Below are 22503 nucleotides of genomic sequence, written 5' to 3'. Positions count from 1 at the left end.
GCCGGGACTCGAACCTGGGACCATGGCGCTCTGAAACCACAGTTTGCCTGTGATGCCTTGCCCTGTGGTGGCCAGTGTGGGCGTAAGTGGGGTTCTCTTTCCAATGTCAGTGCTAAATTGCCTTTACTATCCAAATAAGGAATGGTGGGATTACTGCGTAACGGGGGTCCCCTGGAAGTATGAGCTTACGTAGGGTAGCCATGCCAAGGACGGTGCAGGCTCGATGGGCCAAATAGCCCCTTCAGCACTGTAAATTCTATGATTCTATGATCTTTTGGGTTGTTGGTGTGAGACCCACGCAAACACTGTGAGAATGTGCAAACGCCCCACAGAAAGTGAACCATGCGGGAATAGAACCTGTATCCTTGGCGGCATGATGCAGCCGTCGTTACAACTACGCCATTGTGCCTTATATCTTGTATTAAAACCGACCCTTCACTAATTCAATACCTTAATTTTCGTTTTAACTTCGTCCCTTTCCAAAATTACCTTCAATTCTGCTGTGGTATGATCACTGTTCCAAAATGTTCCCCATTGACTCGTCAACCACTTGGCCGGCATTAACCCCTAAAACTAGATACTACAACGCCAACTCCCTTGTAGATCCTGCTACTCATTGGGTGGCGGGTGGGCTGGGCTGCTCTCCTGGATGCATTTTAAGAATTACGTTCTTCTACACCTTTCAAATTTTTTTATTGGTGAAGTTTAAACGGACCTCGTGGGTCTTAAAATGCTCAGATCTCTGCCCACATATCTGCCCACATATATCTGCCTGACACTTTCAGGGCTACAGAAAATTCCCAGAAATCTGACCATCCACTTTCTGTCACTAAGACCTGCCATATGGACTAATTTGAGGATGTTACTAAGATACAGCACGGGCAGCACGGTAGCATTGTGGATAGCACTATTGCTTCACAGCTCCAGGGTTCCAGGTTCGATTCCCGCTTGGGTCACTGTCTGTGCGGAGTCTGCACATCCTCCCCGTGTGTGCGTGGGTTTGCTCCGGGTGCTGCGGTTTCCTTCCACAGTCCAAAGTTGTGCAGGTTAGGTGGATTGGCCATGATAAATTGCTCTTAGTGTCCAAAATTGCCCTTAGTGTTGATTGGGGTTACTGGGTTATGGGGATAGGGTGGAGGTGCTGACCTTGGGTGGCGTGCTCTTTCCAAGAGCCGGTGCAGACTCGATGGGCCGAAGGGCCTCCTTCTGCACTGTAAATTCTATGATATTATTCCTGAGTACTGCCGTCAAGTTCTCCATAATCAATAATGGAAAACATCTCTTCATTCTCCTCCACCTCTATCACGACTGAATCTTCTACAACCTGGAATATTCAACTGTAAATCATTTAATTCAGTCAACCAAGATTATGTTACTGGAATAATGTCACAATTCCATTGCCTGGTTAACACAGTAAGTTCATTAGGCTTACCCAGATGTCTGCTTGAATTGAGATATGTGCAGTTCTTCCTGCCAGCTGTCCCATGTGCCTTACCATACCCGTGCCTGCTCTGCCCACTGGACTTGCCTTATTTTTCTATTATATTTGACTTAACGTTCTCACCCCCTGTACTGTACATTTGGATCTCACTCCCCTTTCCAAATCAGTTTCAACCATGTGCCCTGGCTAAAGCACCCCCCTCCTTCCATGATATTTGCCCCCCACCAATGCAGATGGAACCCAGCTCACTTATACAGGTTCCATCCGCCCCAGAAGCAGTCCCAATGATCCAAGTAACTAAAGGCCTCACTCGAGCGCGATCCGTCCGGACGCCCGTTTATCTGCCCTTTCATCCTTTATATTTGATCACTCGCCCATGGCACAGGAAGTGACCCCTATATCACAACCTTCGTGGTCATATGTTTAACCTTCTGCCTTACCCGCTAAATTCACGATGCAGGACCTTATCCCACTTTATCCTGATGCCATTTGCACCAAAGTGCACTGTAACATTTGGCTGGTCACCCTCTCCCTTTTAGAATGTCATGAAGCTCCTCTGTGAAATCATTTACCCTGGAACGCGGGTGGTGACTTTCCGTGTTGGGTCGTGCTTGTGGCCACGGAAATGCCTGTCATTTGTACGCACTATTGAATGCCCAACCATTTTTGTTCGCTATGTCCATTTCCTTCCTTGCTGTCCAGTAGCGCCAGCTGCGGTGCCACAAACGTGACTGCTGCTGCATTCCCCTGACAGGTCATCCCCCTCCCCTCCCGGAATGATATCCAAAAATGTATATCTGTTCCGTTCTGAAGAGGAATATCCACAAGGCATGCCTGCACTGCCTGCCTGGCCCTCTTGCTCTACCTGACAGTCATCTGTTTCCTTCCTTCTTGTGGGGCAGAAAGCTGTGGTGCGACGTCGCTCTAATTCTGCATTTCACGGTACTCACAGTCCAGAAATGGTAGATCCAATCTTAGTTATTTTCCAATATTCTTTGGAGCATGGAATCATTCCTGCAGATTGGAATTTAGTGAATGTAATCCCGCTATTCCAAACGAGAGATAGAGAAAAAATGGGGAACTATCGACCAGTGAGCCTGGCATCGGTTGTACTGAAGTTAGTGGAGTCCATTATCAAGAATTTCATAGCACGGCATTTCGTATTAGGGGCTAGTTTAGCACAGTGGACTAAACAGCTGGCTTGTCATGCAGAACAAGGCAAGCAGCGAGGGTTCATATCCCCAACCGGCCTCCCCGAACAGGCGCAGGAATGCGGGGACAAAATGCTTTTCCCAGAAACTTAATTGAAGCCTACTTGTGACAATAAGCGATTATTATATGCCAGTCCCGCCATCCAGGGAATCGGCCCGGTAAATCTTCGCTGCACTCCCTCCATAGCAAGAACATTTATGGTATTTTTACGTTATGTTGTTCGTGCCGTGATCTATTTTTCTCTTAAACGCTGTATCAATTGCAGAGTTATTTACAGGCTGTGTCACGACCAACGAGAACCGGTTGTCATGGGTTTGGAACTGGCCAGATGAATCGTTCTTGCATGACGGGCGTCATGATTTCGACTCTTGAATATTGTCACGCATTTTATTTTACTGTGATTTCATTCGTATTACAGATTTGTCGCAGATCGATAACACTCTCGGTAAAATTTCCAACATCATGCACATGCTAATAATTTTTGGCTTGGAATATGAAGTAAATATATTTCTATCAGCATCTTTGGCGAGAGAAACAAAGTTACCGAATCATGTGGTCAAATTATGCTTATTTTTGTTCTGGAATTGCTCCAGGAACCTAAACCAGAGTGCATCGTACAGCGGGTAAATGTAACCGATTGAGAATAAAATAGGCCATGCAGTTGACGTTGTTGGGAAAATGCGCTGTTTGCTTTTGATATAAATTTTTGTTTAGTTTTGGGACCTATGTTGTCAACGATAAATTAATTAACAAGTAAATTTATTTTACACTATGATGCAGGGTACCGATCCTCCCGCTGTTGGGATTCAGCCTTCACGCCGGCAATTCAACCCCGCACGCGAGTTTTCCAGCGGCGCGGGGTTGGTTTAGAAGGAAATCACATTGACAAGCGGCGGGGGGGATAGAATCCCGCCGGTAGCGACCGGCGCGCCTTGGGGAAAATACGCAAGTTGAAGATCGGAAAATCCAGCACGTTGTGCTTAAAGCGGATATGGAATACTGTGACTTCCGTTTATTTCGTTTAAAATACTGGAAACAAATTCTGGTCACCTACAATTTAAAACAAATTACCCGTTCAGTAAACAACAAAAAATATAGGGTTGAAAGCTAGTTCTCAAATACCGCTTTCAAAACGAATTCTCCTCTGCTTGCATATCTAAGCCTTTTTACCGCCACGGGCCAATGTTGCTTCATTGTTAACAGGTTTGGCAATGGCCTAGGAAATCAATAACGGGCATAAAATGGGCACAATAAAAAGTCTTACAACACCATTTCAAAGTCCAACAGGTTTATTTGGAATAATGAGCTTTCGTCGCTCTGGAAGTTAGTTATTCAAAAGAAATCGCTTGGACTTTAACCTAAGACTTCTTACTTTGTCCATCCCTGTCCAACACCGGCATTTCCACATCAGGGCATAAATGTATCTTCATCACATCATCTACAGTGGTGTGTGAATCGGGGTTACCGTCGTCTTTACGAAGGCAAGACATGCAGAGCTTTTTGAGATTACCCGTATTCTGTGAATTAATAAAAACTACTTTTTTAAAAATTTAGTGTATCCAATAATGTTTTCTGATCAAGGCCTAATTCAGCATGGCCAATCGTCCTAACATGCAGATCTTTAGTTTGTGGGGTGTGAAATCGACGCAGACGCGGGGAGAATGTGAAAACACGGTGCAAACCACTGTGGCACCGCGCTGCCCCATTAATAAAAATTCATAAACGGACATTCATTTATAGAAGAAAATGAATGTACCAATAACATTCTGCGTTTAAATAAATAAGTATTTTCTTCAAATATTTAAAATTCCTGCCAGTGTTAGCTTAATATTAAACGATCATACCTTAATCTGTCCATTCGTCTCTTCCCAGCGAACTCCTGGCGAACGTCCAAGCGATTGAGAACAAGTTGGAGATTGATCAATGCCAGCCTCCCACGCGGTCTCGATCCACTGCAGTTTGCCTATCACTGCAACTGGTCCACAGCAGATGTCATCTCCCTGGCTCCACAATCAACACTTGAACACCTCGACAACAAGGACATCTATGTAAGACTGCTGTTCCAAGACTACAGATCCGCCTTCAACACCATTATCCCGACAAGACTAAAACTCAAACTCTGCAATCTTGGACTTGACCCCTCCCTCTGCAGCTCGATACTTGACTTCCTCACCCACAGACTGCAATCTGTCAGGATAGGCAACTGCACCTCCGCCACAACAGTCCTCAACACCGGGTCCCCGCAAGGATGTGTGGTGTGCCCTCTGTTGTACTCCCGATACTCACCTGGCTGTGTGGCATGATTTCACTCCAATTCAATTTTAAGTTTCCAGATACCACGACTGTGGTGGGGAGTATCTCAAACAACGATGAATCAGACTACAGAAGGGAGATAAATCACTTGGTTGAAAGGTTATCGAAAACAACCTCTCTCTAAATGTCGGAGAAACCACGGAACTGATCTTCGAAGTCAAGAATCACAGCGCGACTCACAGTCTCGTCTGGTTCAATGCCTCCAAAGTGGATTTGGCCGATAGCTTTATTTTCCTGTGGGTTACACACACTAACAATCTCTCTTGGTCCACTCACGTTGAAGCAACAGTCAAAGAAACCTAACAACGTCTCTACTTCCCACATCAGCTAAAGAAATTTGGCATGTCTGCATCGACTCTCACAAACTTCTACAGGCGGGCCATAGAGAGCATCCTATCCGGCTGCATCACAGCTTGGTATGGCAATTGCTCGGTCTAGAATTGCACGACACTGCAGAGTATGGTGAACTCAGTCCAACGGATCACACAATTTTTCTCCCTCACATTTATTCTGTATATACCTCCCGCTGCCTCAGAATGGCAGACAGCATTATCAGAAATCCCTCCCACTCAGGCATTGCCTTCATCCAGAACCTTCCATCAGGCAGAAGGTACAGGTGTCTGAAGATCGCACATCCAGCCAGAGGAATAGCTTCTTCTCCACGGCTACACGACTGCTCAACGACTCCCCCATCCGACTGACATGTTAACTGTAAGAACACTATTCACGATGCCATATGCCACGCTTGCTCGTGTATTTGCTTTGTTTGTCTCCTCGTTCCACAGAGTAACCAATCACTGAATGTCGATGTACCTTTTGTCAATGCACGCTGTTGATTATTCTTTTTTTGTCTTCTTTGTACGTACTGTGTACGTTCCTTTGGCAAAGAAAATACTTGTCACTGTACTGCGGTACATGTGACAATAGATCAAATTCAAAATGAAATCGAATGAGACAGTACAATAGCGCTAACATTGAGATGTTTTGTGCAAAATTTGATTTACTGAATTAATCTGATCACACGAAGAAATTCTCCACATGCCTGTGGAGCCCATGATGCTGTTCCCACAGCAGCTTCATTCAGAATTAAAATTACGGCCTCTGCATTATCGGCAGCGCCCCTCCACACACACACCCGCACCAAATCCCATTCATTAGCTTAAGAAGAGCTACCGTGCAATGTAAATTCTTTGTCTCCATATTACGACTGCTGTATAGCAGGACTGGCGAAGGCGGAAACAATGATTTCCAGACTGATATGAAAACTGAGAGATGTTAACTCGAATGAAATATTTAGGACGGAGTGTCTCTTTACGGTCAGTCTGAGAATCACCTGCGAATTGTGATGAAAATGCCGGATGGCTTCTACAGAAGAGACATACCAATGGATTCTCCGTTTCGAAGACAAAGGGCTGGATTCTCCAATTTTGAGGCTAGGTCCGCAGCATGTGTCTAGTATTACGACCAAAAAGTCATCGCCGCCTCACCAACGATGCTCTGCCCGGTGGAGTCCGGCAGCCATACCACGCAAAACCCCCGTATTTACCTGCAGATATGGATAGAGAATTGCCGGGTCCGTCGCCGCACATGTGCAAAGTAGCAACCTGCAGTGGTCGTGCCATGCAACATGGCACTGGTCGCATGCGGACCTGACCTGCCAGGTAATGCCCCCCTGTACCCCACATCGCCACCCCCACCCCCCCCCCCGACCATCCTGCACGAGATCCCCCAGCCCCCGCCACGCACCCCCGCTAATGGTACGGCGCACCCCCTCGACTGTGAAGACGCTGGACACAGTCCATAGCCACGCCACGAGGTTTACGAATTATCAGACCACAAGTGATCCACGCGGTCGGGAAGTGAGGCCATCGGAAGAGGAGCGTTGGGAAAGAGCCTTCAGGAGACGTCATGAGGCCGTCCCAGTGACGTGCGGTGTACTCACCAATGACGCCGTTTTGTAGGGGGTGTAGCATCTGAAACCAGGTGCCACCCTCTATTTTGGCGTCAAAACGGATTCTCTGGCCTATCGCCGAAAGCGATTTTGGCATCACCAATTGGACAATTCTGCCCCAAGTGTTGGTGCCAATGCAAACTCTGTGGATATTTATGATATCAAAACCTGTGCCACACCTGGACCGATTTTGCTACTGGTAAGGGACACACACCGGGTTACGTGGAACACAATGGATTCCAGTGAGAAATGGTGCCAGATTCGCCGGTTTGATGATTCACATCAGGAGGTGCTGACAAGCTGCATCTGCATATACACACTTCACGCCCCACACACACAATGCCAACCAACAGAATTGCAGCAAGACACGCGGCCCCATGTTTCACAGACGCCCAGCTGTATACCCACCTGGACGTCGTTGATTAGAGGGGAAGAGCCTGCAACACAGCCCGTGAAGAAGGCTGCCAGACATCCTCATTCGTCGCAGATGGTGGAGGCCGTCAGCGCCGGGGGCAACAACGTAGTAAGTACTAGACTGCAGTGCAGAATTAAACTTACATGACCCGCTCTGGGTGTCCATGATATGTAGACAGCTCTGCCCCACTGGAACCAACCCACGATATATACAATTCACTCCCCCCACTACCCGCGAAGTCCGTTGGTGGCCAAACGTTCACCCTGCCTCACATGCCAGTACCATACCTACCACCATAGCCAGAAACGCTGGCTAATATAGCCACCAGCTACCCAACCCCTGGCTGCATGACACGGCATGTCTAAAACTGTCGTCTTCTGATTCCCCCGGCTCCTCAGTAGAAGACTGCCCAAACCGCTGGTAGTGGGAAGAGAGAGGCGGGTGGCCTTCAGATCTGCGGCCCTACACCATGCAGAGCTGAATGTCTTGGACGTGGTCAACACCTCAGAGGAACTGAAAATCGCTGAGGTGGACTTTGGTCGCAGTTGAGAGTCAGACCACACTGAGTTGCAGTTCCCCATGACACGTGTGTCGACCCCCTCCCCAAAGCACACACACCCCTACATTGCCCTGACCCCACACCACCCTTACACCACACGAACGGCAGACCACAACCACCCCACACCACCAGACACCAGCCTCAGCACGACCCCAACCGAACCCCCCCCCCCCCCCCCCCCATTACCCTCGCACCATCCTCACCACCACACCAGAACCACCACTCTTGCTGTACCATCTGGGGAAACACCTCGGGGTAGCATTAGGTCTCATGAGGTCAGGACGGTATACCCCGGTTTACTTGGCAGAGGTGCAGGGCGCAATTTGGTTATAGTGGCTAGGGTACAAATCTGTACATATTTGTTCACATTAAGCACCTGTTACCACGGTTACAACCTGTCTCGGTGCTCTCTCAGATGGGTGTGAGTGGTGGGCAGGTTTGGACTGCCTAAAGGGGAAGGGACGGATGTTGGGGGAGGAAGAATAAGTGGACACTGTGGGTGACCTGCGCTCCATACGACAGCCGCCCGATCGTCCCCACCACCATCAACCCAGGGATGCAATTGCATCCTGTGATGGATGCAGCACCAGGTACGAGGATCCTCAGGAGATAGCGTTGCTCGCACTGACGTTCTATGGAGTTGCACGGGGGCTATCGCTCACTTCATGGAGGACGAGATGCTGGCGCCTGTGCCGCGGACACACGGTGGTCACCAGGTGGTCGATGGAACGTGCTATCCTGGGCAGGAGTCATCGCAGAGTGCATTCCATGGACCAGACGTGCTGTAACTACGAACGCAGGGTCGCCACCCCTTAATGCAACAGGAATGTGTCAGGGAGAGGGATGTAGGCGGGTGGAGGGGTTGGGGGGGGGGGCAGGAGGTTTGGCGTTGGGGCAGTCAGTGGTTCAGGGTGTGTGGGATGCGGTCTCACTGTCGTTGGCCATTTCCCCCTCGAAAAACCCCTCCAGTTGGTGAACCTGGAGGCGAGCCGAACGTTCCGTGGGACCTGACCCTAGCGTCGTGAGGCATCCCCTGCCTGTCTGGGCCCCCATGTGTTACCCATCCTCGCCCTCCTCTCCATCGTCCTAGTTGGATGAGGCCGGGTGTTCCTCGTCCTCCTTCAACACGTCAGCCCTCTGCTGGGCACTGTTGTGGAGGATGCATCCACGGTGCGGGCGGCTCTCTCGGCATCTCAGCTTCATGTAGGCGGGTCCGTCCAGATCGCTTAACGCAACTGAACCGCATGTTCAGGAGGCCGAAGCACCATTCGATCACGCTACCGGACGCTGCATGAGTGTCGCCGTAGCGGGGTTCGTCGTCGATCTGTCGCCTCCGTGAAGGAATCAGAACACTGCCCTTGTATCGGATGTAGAGATGAATGATGTGCAGCTGTTGGTCATATATCAGCTGCAAGTTCATCGAGTGAAATCCCTTTTGTTTTGTGTAGAGCAACACGCCATCAGCTGAGGCTCGCAGGGGGACATGCATCACGATTATCACAGCCTTGCAATGATCATTGCATCCTGGCAATGGTGGCGAAGCCCGCCGCCCCGTAAACCTTGTGGCTTGGTTCACATTGACATAGATATGTTCAGCAAGCTGGGAATACAGGGCCACCATGACGGAACGTATGCACCTGTGCACCACGGACTGAGAGACCTCGGACAGGTAGCCACCAGGGTCCTGGATGGACCCCATTGCACAGAGGTTCAGGGCGACCATCACCATGGCAGGTAATAGGAGTGACTGGAGTTCCGATACCCCAAAGTGCCAGGTGTGTCATGATTAGGGCGATAGGGCATACAGGCTCTGTGCTCAGCCAGAGTTGTCGACGGCATTCTCGGTCCGGTAGGCCGTGAATGCCAGGTGGTGCTCGTATATAGGTGGAGGTATGTGGCACTTTCTTGGCACCTCCTCCTCTTCAGCTTGTTGGGCGGCCGGCTGCCAACCCTGGCCGGCTGCACCTGTCCCTCTGTGGCACGCTACGATGCTGCAAACTCCGTTGTTGAATCATTCCCCGCCTCTTCGAGCACCACTAACTCAAACTGCCACCGTGCATACCCCAGGGTTGCAGCAATCAACAGAAAGGCCACCATTGCTGGCCGATTTCCAATAACCGTTGTCTACAAGGGGTGAAGGCCGACCTATTTGCATGGTGCGTACCACCGTGCCCAACCAGGTGAAATTTGCCACATGATGTCCACATCATGTTCGCAGCGCGGGCTTTGCTCCCACATATGTCCCAGCCCCCATCGCCACACCCTGGACGCCTTTTTCGAGGGGGCGTCTGGCCGTGGCGCCCGGTCCTAATGCCACTGGTTCCGGCTGCTGCCACGACACCCTCCAAATGCATGTACCACAGCCCCTTAAGGGGCTAATGAGTGTTTTTCACTGGTTGGGTCACCAGTGGATGGCGGTCGGATGGGTGGAGGAAGGTGTGGTGGAGGGTTGGGTGCGCGGGTGGAGGGGTGCGAGCACCCATATAGTTTGTCTCACTATGCAGGACCAGTGGTTAAGTTTGATGTGCATGCAGCAAGATGGTTGCTGTAATGGTCGTCAACGGTTGTGAACCACCCCAAATTGTGTGATGTTTCAATCCAGCCACTCGACCACTTGGCAGGCACCCGCCATCCCAGTCATCCTGGCTAGTGACCAGCCCAGCATCCCATTGTCGCTGCTCTCAGTGCCCTACTCCCACTCTCACTTTCTCTCTCCCTCGGCAGCCAGTTTCACAATTTGTAAATGCACAAGTGTACCACGGTGACGGGAACACTGGTCGGGATTCTCCTTTGAGAGATCCCATCCCGACGTCCACATCTGGGACGAAGCCGGTTTGATGCCGGTTTTGGAGTCCCTGTCCCCTCTGAAATGCATAATCGCGTTCCGTCCCACACGGGGTTGAAACGCCATTGGCGCGTTATCGGAAGTTCCGGCCGGGACGTTCCTTCCCGTTGGGCCTTGTTCCCAACCGCACGGTTGATGTGTTGTCTGAGCAGTTGGAATCCCGCAGTTCGACTGTCGACTGCGTGCAGCGCCACAACAGTCGGTCACAATCCATGCCGCTGACCGTGGGAGGGGGTTGTTCTGCGAGGGCCGACCACGGTTTGGCCTGTGGGGCCACATTTGTCGGCTCGGTTCCGCGCAGAGCCGACGCTATGTTTTCGACGCAACCACTGCAGATCGTCGTCACGTGCGTCAGTTGCCACAGACTCGGCCGTTTTAGGAGCGGGAGGGGGGGCGGACTTCACCCGGCGCTGCTGCTAGCCCCTCAAAGCTCCAAGAATCAGTGAGGATTCGGCGCCAATTTTGCTGTCGTAAAATGCCCGGGATTTCTCCATTTCAGCCAGCACTTAGCCACTGAAACGGAGAATCGATCCTTCCATTTATCGGAGGGAGAGAATTGTGGAAGCTCTAGGCTATAACGGTTGGTGCGTTCCGGATCCCATTGACGCCACTTTCGAGGTGACGTAGAATTGCGATTTGGCGTAGAATTAGAGACTGCGCGATTTTTCTGATTCTCCATGGTGGAGAATGCAATAAATCGAAGAATAAAAATGGCAGGTTTAGGAAGAATGTGGAAAGCTAATTAGTTGATCACTAATCCTGGGAAGAACAAGAAGCCATTGAGAAACAGCTCAAAATTCCGAACGCCATTTCATGTCATGTTGTCCGATTGGCATCCACTTAGTTTTTAAAGAGTTACTGTAATCAATTCATTTTTTCCAATTAAGCGGCAATTTCGCGTGGCCAATCCACTTCCATTGCACACCTTCGAGTTGTTGGGGCGAAACCCACGCAAACATGGGGAGAATGTCCGAACTCCACATGGACAGTGATCCGGAGCCTGCATGGAACAAGGGAACTCGGCGCCGTGAGGCAGCAGTGTTCACCACTGCGCACCCTTCTGCCGTAGGATTCGTATCTTCTGACAGGTTGTTTCATGTGGTACAACAAAATTGGGTGATCAGGAGGAACCAATGGTTACACGTTAGGAGATTACGTTCGGGGTAAAAAGGGTTGGTTGTTGACACATTTCCAATTTTCTGGCGATGAGAAAATAATAAATTGTCAATGCACATTCAGGATAGACACTGGACGTAAAAGTATTGAAAATTATAATTGGACGGCAACGGAAATATAGAAGCGCAGGTGCAAGCATAATTTCTTTCTCCAAATTTGCAGAAATCATGCGATGGGTAGAGATTCAGGGTGACATTCAGAGAACATTTGCAAATTCATAACATTGGATGTAACTGTCACAGAAATTTAGAAACAGGCTCCAAATATTGCACAGTATATAAAAGAGAGAGGGAGCGGGGGGCGGGGGGGGGGGCGTTGGTTGGAGGCTGTTTCACGAACGCGATCATAGATTTAAGTAACATGTATAGATTTCAGGGCAGAAGGCAAAGAAAAGCATTCGTTGAGCTGAAAAACCAGCAATGATAATATAGTTTTAAAAATATATGACGATGTATCAATAAATGCGAAGTCAAACAAATAGCTGTCCAGAAACGAAACATGGCGGCTGCAACGGAATCCATTTCAACGACCCATTCAGTTATTTATATTCAGTTCGAAGGTATCTACCAGAGGATGTAGGTGACTCGAAATACTTCTGCAATAATGCATTCGGTTAAATTAATACGGCAAGAAATTAAATTATAATTATTTTAACCTCAAATATTTCCAGGAGGTTACTCTTTTGAAAAATGCGGAAAATCGATTACATGTGTTCGAGTCTCCCCGGATATGGCGCGTGGCGTGGGGGAAATAGGGATGATGCATTATTGCAGTTTCGTACATCAAGTGTTCAAAATAGGTGGGGTTGCTTTCAATGTCAGAATTCCTTTTATAAAAATGATCGTTTTTGAGGCGTTGGGTATGCGTTATGTTTTTCAACTGTTGCAGTCTATGTCTTGGATGATCCCACCGACACAGACTGTTGTGATTGGTGTCTCAAGAGAGGTCCGAAGTTTTTACCCCGAACGTAATCTCCTAACTTGTTACCATTCGTTCCTTATCTGAGTACATTCTCGGTAGGACTCCTAAATTGCAACATTCCAAATACTATGATACCAACATTGTTATACCTCCTGGTGAGAAGGAATAAACTCCCCCTCCATCCGAATCCACATCCTTAATCAGGCCTCGCAGTTGGGCGCAAGAATATCAAATGAAAACGTTGCCTTCTACTGCGAAAATATTTTCCTCAGGCCAAGGATATTTGTGTTTTAAGTGTAACTGATTGAGCCAGGTTTTCTGGAGTGAACATGTCAGTGTGTGAGTTGATATGACACGAAAAATATAATACAACCTATCATACGTTCACAAAGTTTAGAAATTGGAATGGAGTCAACAAATAATGTATTTGTTGCTGAAACGGCACCTCAGATAAATTCTACTGCTTTGTTTTCAGATGCGGTCCTTGGGTCGTCTCTTTCTTCCATCAATCAAAGAGAGCGTTACTTACATTAGTACACGAAAGAGGGGAGCATGTTTGTGCTGTCTTAACGTGTGTGGACGTGTGTATTTCCTTTTTTAAAAACAAATTTAGATTATCCAATTATTTTTTTTCAATAAGGGGCCAATTTAGCGTGGTCAATTCACCTATCATGCATATTTTGGCGCAGTGGGGGGGGAGACCACTGCAAACACTGGGGCATTATGCAAACTCAACAAGGACAGTGACCCCGTGGCCGTATAGAACCTGGGTCATCGGCGCCGTGAGGCACCAATGCTAAACACTGCACCACCATGTCGCTCCGTGTGTGCGTGTGCATCTGTGTATGTTCGGTGGTGGTGGGTTTTTTTTTTTTTTTCCTTGGGGAGGGGGGGCGGTTGGTCGGGAATTGTTCGGCTGTGCAGCTAACGCTGCTGGAGACCAACGTAATTGTGTCTCACACTAAGCAGTCGCCCACACCGACTACATTTGCAGCTGTCATCTTGTCACCGTCTCCTGCGTATTACTGGAAAGTGAGGAACCGCAGCTCGTGTTGTAACGTAAATGGCAGGGTGGTTCGATCAGGCATGAGATGGTAGACAACTTGTATTACGTCCGCAGGAGAGTAAGGACAATATCCGCCGATTTTGACCTATCCCTGAATAGAAAGGGGTGCGACATTTCAAGCATTCCATAATTTAAGTAATCCACAGAACAATTTCGCAATGACTGAGAATACGTTCTCATAATTTCGAACCTGACCCATTTTTGCTTCTTGGTGGATAAAACAAATCTATTTTAAAGCGGAGAATATCCGTACGTCGATTAATCGTTTGATCCATAATCGTGAAACTTCTCATCTTAACAGAAATAAAACCAGATGTGTTCTGCTTTCATTCGAAATAATAACTATTGAAAAAACACAAATGCAGTTAGCCTGCTTCAAAGTTACGGAACTGTGGTCTGTGTAATCCGGGAGTATCCACGGGCCAATGAAATTGCAGACAGGCTTGGAGCATGCTGCAGAACTATTCCTGAAATCAGTGGAGGACATTTAAGGAGATACCATTTTATTCGACGAGCGTAACAGCAGAGTGCTCGGTCAGTGTGCTTCGGAATGAAACGCGCACACGGATACCTGAACATTGTAGGAGCAGAGCTGATCACCTTGGGACAAGGAGCAGGCTTTGAAGGGGGGGGCAGAAGGCACCGTCCAGGTGTGAGGGGAGCCAGACTGAATCTCGGTGGAGGGTTACAGCAGGTCTTCGGGCGGCTGCGGTAGCAGAGCGATCCGTATGGAGTATGGAATGCGTAGGCCACAAAGTGAGCTCCGCGGCGGGTGCTCAGAGCAGGACTCGGAATGTGAGAGAGAGCTACGACTGTGTCGAAGCGAAGAAATGAGTATTTGTGATAGAAGTGGTGAGAGGATGTGTGACGGTGTCAGAGAGTGGGAGAGGATGGAGAGTGTGCATGCGATAGAACGGTGAGTGTGTGGTTGATACTCTGTTGAAGAGGGGTTAGCGTGTGTGTCGGTTCCGAAATATTAACATATGCATACATATGTCTATAAAATTATTGTTTATTTGATTGATCTGTTCGCACCTCTTTCTCGGAAGATTAATTGGGCGTCGACAATATGAAAATGCTTGAGGTGCCTGAAAGACATTGGGAAGCCATTTGGGGTACTGTGGCTCCAAACATTTTGGGAACCCTTGACGAGGTCAAATCGCATATTTTTTCATTTTTTTCATAAGGCCCTGGAAACATCGTTGAAGTGTTTGTTCGGTTCTGTTAGTAAGCGATTGGTTCCATTCATTTACCGTTTGAAAATCATTTATGTATCAGGGTCTCAAAGTTATTGTTCTTAGAATCACCTTCGGTCGGGGCGCCAGCCAGCCCCTTAACCTTTCCGTGGTCTAACGATTATCAATTGAGTTTGCCTGTTTTACTTGTCTGCTCCCTCCATGATTGTTGGCACTAGGTTTCTTTTTGAGACAGTTACTATGCAAATTAGTTTGGTTATGGCACGGTGCTGGAATGCTCAGCATTTATACATTTTAGTTCTAATTGCTAGGAAGTCAATGGAATGTGCTCTGATTTCCACCTACTCTCTGAATTCGGAATCCATCACTTCGCTTTTCGTGATTATTTCAACAACTCAGAATTGATTTTGCATTAAAGCGTGATTCTTTCCATCGATATTGGCAGTGAGACGGCGGCTTCAGCTTTCTAGCTATTCGCCCCATGATTTCTGCGCACTCTGCCTTCTTTGTGGTAGTCTTCATTTCATCCTTCTTACCTTTCAGAGGTGATCTTACGCTGCTTGTACTCCAGATAGCTTTCCCACTGGCAGGGGCATCTCACACCCTCCTTTACAGCCTATTTGGAAAATGTCGGGTCCACATTTAATTATGGCTTAGTTGGATTTACCTTTGACATTCCAAACGTGTTTCTTGTCCTCTCGAATATCACTGCACTCAAGTAGATATGAAGCAACAGGTCCGCTCCCTGTAGGCTTTCAAACTTGGCGTGTTATTTTCCTCTTCGGCTCTGTATACTTTAGTATCTCTTTCAGCATTCGCTAAATTACGAAAGGTGGTTTCGGTAGGAAGAACTGTTATCAAGCCATCAACACTGTCGGGTTTATTTTTAAATTGTTTCGGAATTGTGACACCAATGCTGTTTTTGTTATGGAAATTTCTGATAGTTCTGGAATTGGAGGACTGTGAAAAGAAGCTTTCAGACAGACAGATCTCCTGCTCACCCAGCAGAGGTCCGTTCTGTTTGCTGGTTAAAATGTTATTTTCGATGTGTGAGATTCCTATGCTCCAGATTTGCGCGTAGTATTCATGCTAGCTTGAATCATAGGAATTTGATTAGTATTGGCTGTGTGCCTGGTGAATCTTATAATAAGCAAGGCATCATGTGCAGTTTTACTTGGTCTATGTGGCATTTTTGTTGTTCCCTTTTCAAGTCGTAAATACGCCATTCATAGAGCAGTGCACTGGATCATTAGCAGCAAATATGTTCTTGGACATTTTCATTCCCCCAATCTGTTCCACGGATCCTGGAAAATAACCACCACCAAGCGGATGTATGTCTATTTCCTTACTCCCACGACGCTCTTAATCCTCGTGAGTTTTCACCCTCGCGAACTGCTTCTCGACTTGGAGATTCCACTCGTCCCCATTTAAACCTGTCTTCAAATTGTCTGCTAAATATACCATTGGCGTACTTCTACCCTCAATCGGAACAAATATAGCTGGCCTTCCATTTGCCTTTTTATCATTCTGAAGTTGTACATTGCTTGTTCACACCACTGCAGTCTTTCTGTGCCCCCTTTCTACTCCCAGGAGCACTGCAGCTGGGCGAGGTACTTATCAGACTATCTGCTCCTAGTCTCAAAACTAGCCAGTTCCCTGTTCAAATTCGCAACAATAAATATACTTATTACATCACTGTCCAGTTCATCTTCTTTTTCCTGGTGGACATTCTTCTGGTCTCGGCTATACCAACGATGATTTAGCAAAACTAATGGCGGTCCTTATAAATTCAAGGGTAAGTTTCTTATCCACGAACTACGCAGCTTCTATTCACTTTCCTTGGCTACTGAACATGCAGAAGCTCCATGGCATCCCCACGCTTTCGTTCAATGCTCCCTGCCTCTTTGATGCACACAGATCTCTCACCGGTTCCACCAATTCCTTTATGGTCTCTGAAATATTCCGTATTACTTGTGCTGTAACAAATCGGGGCAGGATTGTTCCAGACCTTTCATAGATGTGTGCATCAAATAACGTTGCTGACGTCTCAGGAGCATGAATTGAGTGGATGCCTTCCATGCCCATAACTATCCTCTTACTTCATGTTTTATTTCTCGGAAAAACGTCGTCCTCCAATTCCCGATCTATGACAACACAAGAAAAGAACAGGAGAAGGCCACTCGGGGCTTCAACATGTCCCGCCATTCAATCGGATTATGGCTGACCCAAAAATCGTTAGATCATCTTTCCTGCCCTTTCCACGTAACCATTGATTCCCTTGCACTTACATATCTCGCCTTGTCGTCTCTTTGATTTTTAACTCTATTTCTAAATATTTCGGTTCTACATCTCTCCTCTCTGCTCTTGCTGTGTTCTCACAAAAATGAGTTATGTTCGTAGATTCGAGTTATGTTTGTAATGCAGGTTTCCGACGACGAAATGCGATGGGATACATTCCACACTCGAGAGGATCTTTACTCTGGTGTGCATTGATAACTCTTCTATCTCTTCCAACGATATGATTTTAAGTCTTCATGTGTAACTTCATCCGATCTCCAAGAAATGCTTACATATCAAAATTTGACATGTTTGCACTTCATTGGTACAGATTCAGGAAAACCTTTTTGCAGATTCAAAACGACAATGATATACCGCTACTCTTATTTGTCTCTCTTGTCTGTGTGAGCATTATGACCAGAAGTTCCCAGTTGATTAAAACATTTCCCTGTGGGAGGTGTCAAACGTGCTGCCCAGGATGACTGTCCTTCCAGTGACCTTTCCCCACTCTCAATATACTGACTTTTCAAAAGAAACCAATTTCAACTGGATGGTTGGAGTTCAAGAATGAGACAGCGTATTCGCTACCATAACGCATTAGTAACTAACTATAACACGACATACATTCACACCAAGTATCAAAACGATGTCCAAATTTCAAGTTAAAAAACGCGAATAAATCGGCCACTTGTCGGTGAGTGGAGTATGGTGAAGCTCCGTCGCAATATTTTCATTATTATTCAAATAGCGCGGAGCTTAGCCCGTTATCGAATGGTGTTCTAATTCAAGTGCGCTGAACTTTAAATGGGCTGCTTCCCTATTTGATTTTGCTTTGCTGAGCTGGATTGCTTCAAGTAATCAGGCAGTGAATTATACTTTTCTGGGGGAACAAAGGGCAGTATGGTAGCATATTGCTTAGCACAGTTGCTCCACAGTTCCAGGGTCCCAAGTACGAGTCGCGGCTTGGGTAACTGTCTGTGCGGAGTCTGCATGTTCGCCCTATGTCTGCGTGGTTTACCTCCAGGTACTCTGGTTTCCTCCCACAGTCAAAAGATGTACATGTTAGCTGCATTGGCCATGCTAAATTGCCCTTAGTGTCCAAAAAGATTGGCTGGGGCTACTGTGCTTCAAGGACATAAGCACCAAAATATGGTTGATGTTATTAACAACCGTGTCGTTTGATATGATCTTGTCTGGTATACGAGTGTCACATCAGAAAATTGCAGCAAATTGACTGTGTTGGATTTTATGGGAGACACGCGTGGAGGAAAACATCTTGCAAGTTCTCCCGCGCTGAGCAAACATCTAAAAACAATGCATTGGAATTGCAGAACGGACCAAAATTTTGAAAGACCTCAAACATGCAGGTGAGATAATGAACTGGTTCTTAACCTTCAAATATGTTTGAAATGCGGACATATACAATTCAGTAGCCATTGTGCTCAAAACAAGTTTCCTTCTCCAATCATTTGAACTGGAAGCTCTTCGTTTATACTTAGGATGTAGTAGATCCATTTGATATCAGCTGCATCATGAAGAAGCCAAGACTCGAATGTCGGACAACTTAACAACAATAATAAATTACGCACTTTTTCATCCGAAGTTATCAATTAATTATGAGGACAGCATTTTAGCTAAATGGTTGATAACGTTTCTGCATTAAGCGTAAATATTTATACTTGTTAAATTAATATAATCTCTGCTATGATCCACTAAAATGTCTTCTATTTGGTATACAGATGTTCAATATAATTAATATAACGCTCACACTTCAGCGGAATGGGATGCCATCATAAAGTTAGTGTATCAGATAATGAAAAGAAACGCTTCTATTACAACATTGAGCGAGATATCCACAGAGAAAGATCTTGCTTTTGCCGAAGAAATTATACTGAAGTGCAACACATTCTCTGTTGAAGGGCCCAACTTAACCTTTCAAGAAAGGAGACGCGGTGTACTCAATATCATGACTATCCATCAGTAAAATAAACTGCCGTTGAAATATTAACACGTGGATTCTTCTGCCAGTTAATTATTGTTGAACTTGTGATGTCAAGCCATAAAACAACCTCGGATGCATTTTACAAAATATATATAAAGAAGATACATATGACACATTTCTTCTCTTTCCAATTGATTTCACTGCGAATAAATTAAAAGAATTGTGTATAATTGTTTATTTCAGACCAATCTATTAAATCTGTCATGTTTCTTTTTAATGACAATTATAGAAGACGAGTTGAACGTCTGTCAGGCAGGTAAGCCCGGTGTCCGTCCAAAAGATTCATACTTTCAAAAACTGTTGCTATTTGTGTGACAAGTTTCAAATGACAAATTTGTTGTCCTGATCTCAGAGTTGAAAAACTGGAAAACCAACGACCGTGAGTATCTAAATATAGGTTATGTGATTATTGTAAAATAAAGCCGTTTCGCCGATAACGATAATTTTCTGCCAAAGTCCCACACACTTACTAATACTGTCAAAATATCCGATGAAGAGCACGAATAAGAATGTGTGGAAAGGATTGGGGAAGTTGAAAATGAAAATCTACAGAAAAATTGGAATTTCTAATTTACTCAACGATCATTCGTAAGTCATAATACAGTCCATCCTCTTTGACGTGCCACTGTCGTATACCCTGCCACTGCGCCTCAATGAAATAAGCCAAAGTAGAAATTATCCCTTCACTTTTCCAGATGTTCGAAATCTGAAGAAACTTCTGAGTGATACAGGTGAGGAATAATATTGCCTCCTAATCAACGAACGCGCGATTAAATGAGACGTGCAATTTATGTTTAAAGTCACTGAATGCCACTCTTGAATCCATGGAAATGCCGTAACTTTAGCTTTAAGAGTCCGTTTCTTCCTCAGCAAAACAGCACACATACAATTCAATAATTATGCAGAGTTTAACTTGACATTAAAAAAAAGTTACTTCGTAAACATCAGAAGGCGAATGTCAAAAAGTAAATCGGCATGAGCAAAAATTGCGGGTCATCATCCATTTTAATTTTATGTTAAATCAGGTCAATTAGATTTTAAATGGTGTTAAATTGAAATGGAGATATTATAATTACGAAGATTTTACCTGCACAAGTAACAATATGCAGACATCAATTAGAATTAAGTTAACATCACAAAGTTTGGAAAATTCCTAAAACACAGGAGAAGGCTCAGACCCGTTCAGTCTCATGGCGGATTCGTTTGAATGAATACGAATTAACTACAGATGGAGGTTTGTGCTGAGTTTCACTTCCCACCAGTTGAAATCAGATTTAATTAAGTGCAAGTTGCACTTCAGGAATAAACGCAGCTAACGCGGCATGGTGGCGCCTTGATTAGCACTGCTGCCTCACGGCGCTATGGACCTGGGTTCGATCTCTGCCCCAGTCACTGTCCGTGTGGAGAAGGCATATTACCCCATTTCTGCGTATTTTTCACCATCACAACCAAAATATGTGCAGGGTGTTTGGATTGGCCACACTAAATTACCCCTTAACTGGAAAAAGAGAATAAGGTACCTTAAATTTAGCTGAAAAAACTGGATCAATGCAGCTAATCTTTGCTGTCAGAATTTTCAGTACTGAAGAAGGGAAACACTCTCCTTCATCATGTTCCTGAACTGGTACAACAGTTTTGGATTTTTCTGCTTTGCTAAATGGTTGAAGAACAGCGCAATAATCTCTTTTTAACAAGGGGAGATTGGTTCTACACTTTGACCTGAGCAATGTGCAACTTTCAAGCAACAAGACTGAAATCGATCAGGTACTGACCTTTAAGCATTTCGGATTGTTGGACGGTGCTGTATAATGTCCTTGCCACCTGTCCTAAATTACATCAGCAATAACGGTTCACATTCGGCCGATTGATTTTGAAGTTATGTGGAATACACTAGGCTGGGAAAGGTGATTTGGATATTTCATGAAACTCTGGATTGGACGTAACTGATCATGAGGATGCTTCTTAAAATCCAAAATGTTTTTGAAATTGAGTTTGCAGTCACGTCTTTACATGATAAACATCATATTTATTCTGAAATGCGTCGTAGTTGTGACATCATTCGCAGTTGTGCGCCAAATGAACAAATAAAGTTGAAAACAAAAAGATGGAGTGCCCATTTTTTATTAATCGATTGTGTGAAGCCATATTACATACATCACTATCAAAGAAGCAATCGGACCATTAATGATAGTGATGCGAACATTGTTATTGCACCTGTGTTGTCGGTTGAGAGCTAAATATTCATGCAAACCGCAGAAAACCTCCGAGATTCTCCGCAAAGTTATGACTTTTTTTTGCTTTCTGATGGAAACCACCTGGGATAAGCACAAATCCTCTCGTTAAGGTAATGGCCAACATAATCCTGGCAACTTACCACCAAATTTATGTTGAACCAAATGGTGAGCTGGGGAATTCTTCCAGGAAATTCCCATTCAACGGTTTACCCGTCAATTGCCCATAAGTGCTATCTTCCTCTGGTCGATTGTTCAGGATAGGAAAGATCCATCAGAAAGTTTTACATCGCAAACTTGAAATTATCTTGCCTGTTTTACGTTGATAATTACTCTGAGAGAATTTGCGCGAAGAAAACACAATTAGCTCTAACAGCGGAGCAAGAATTGATACACTCGGAGCCAGCGTCACACGGAAAATATCCTATACACGGCATGCGTCAGGGGATCACTCACACCAAATACACAAGACCACATCCCGGCCGTTATGACCTTTTCAGATAGCCTGAACCCACTAACATATCTGATAACCTTCTCTCGATGCGACACGTCACAGTTCTCCTCCATGTCAGACCCCAACTCGCGGACTGATTCACTTCCTTCCGGACTGATGTCCTCACCTGGCGGTGCGCCGCGCTCTTCCGGTCGGATTTTGCCGTAGGTATAACTGAGTCACTTCACGGCCAGCCTGCGGCCTGCTGTGACGCCGATTCAAGAAGCGAACTGACACAACACCATTCCTGAGCAAATTCACTTCTACGTGTCCGACATGCGTCCCCTGTGGGATACGCCACCCCATTCAGTACGAGCTGCTGAGCGCCCCGATCTATTCTTTGCCAAACGCCTTCTTCGTTTGACCATACCCCGCACACGCAATTTGTCCAAATCCCCTTCAACC

Source organism: Scyliorhinus torazame, chromosome 12, assembly GCF_047496885.1.
Source record: "Scyliorhinus torazame isolate Kashiwa2021f chromosome 12, sScyTor2.1, whole genome shotgun sequence".
Taxonomy (NCBI): domain Eukaryota; kingdom Metazoa; phylum Chordata; class Chondrichthyes; order Carcharhiniformes; family Scyliorhinidae; genus Scyliorhinus; species Scyliorhinus torazame.
Note: the sequence above shows the minus strand (reverse complement) of the source record.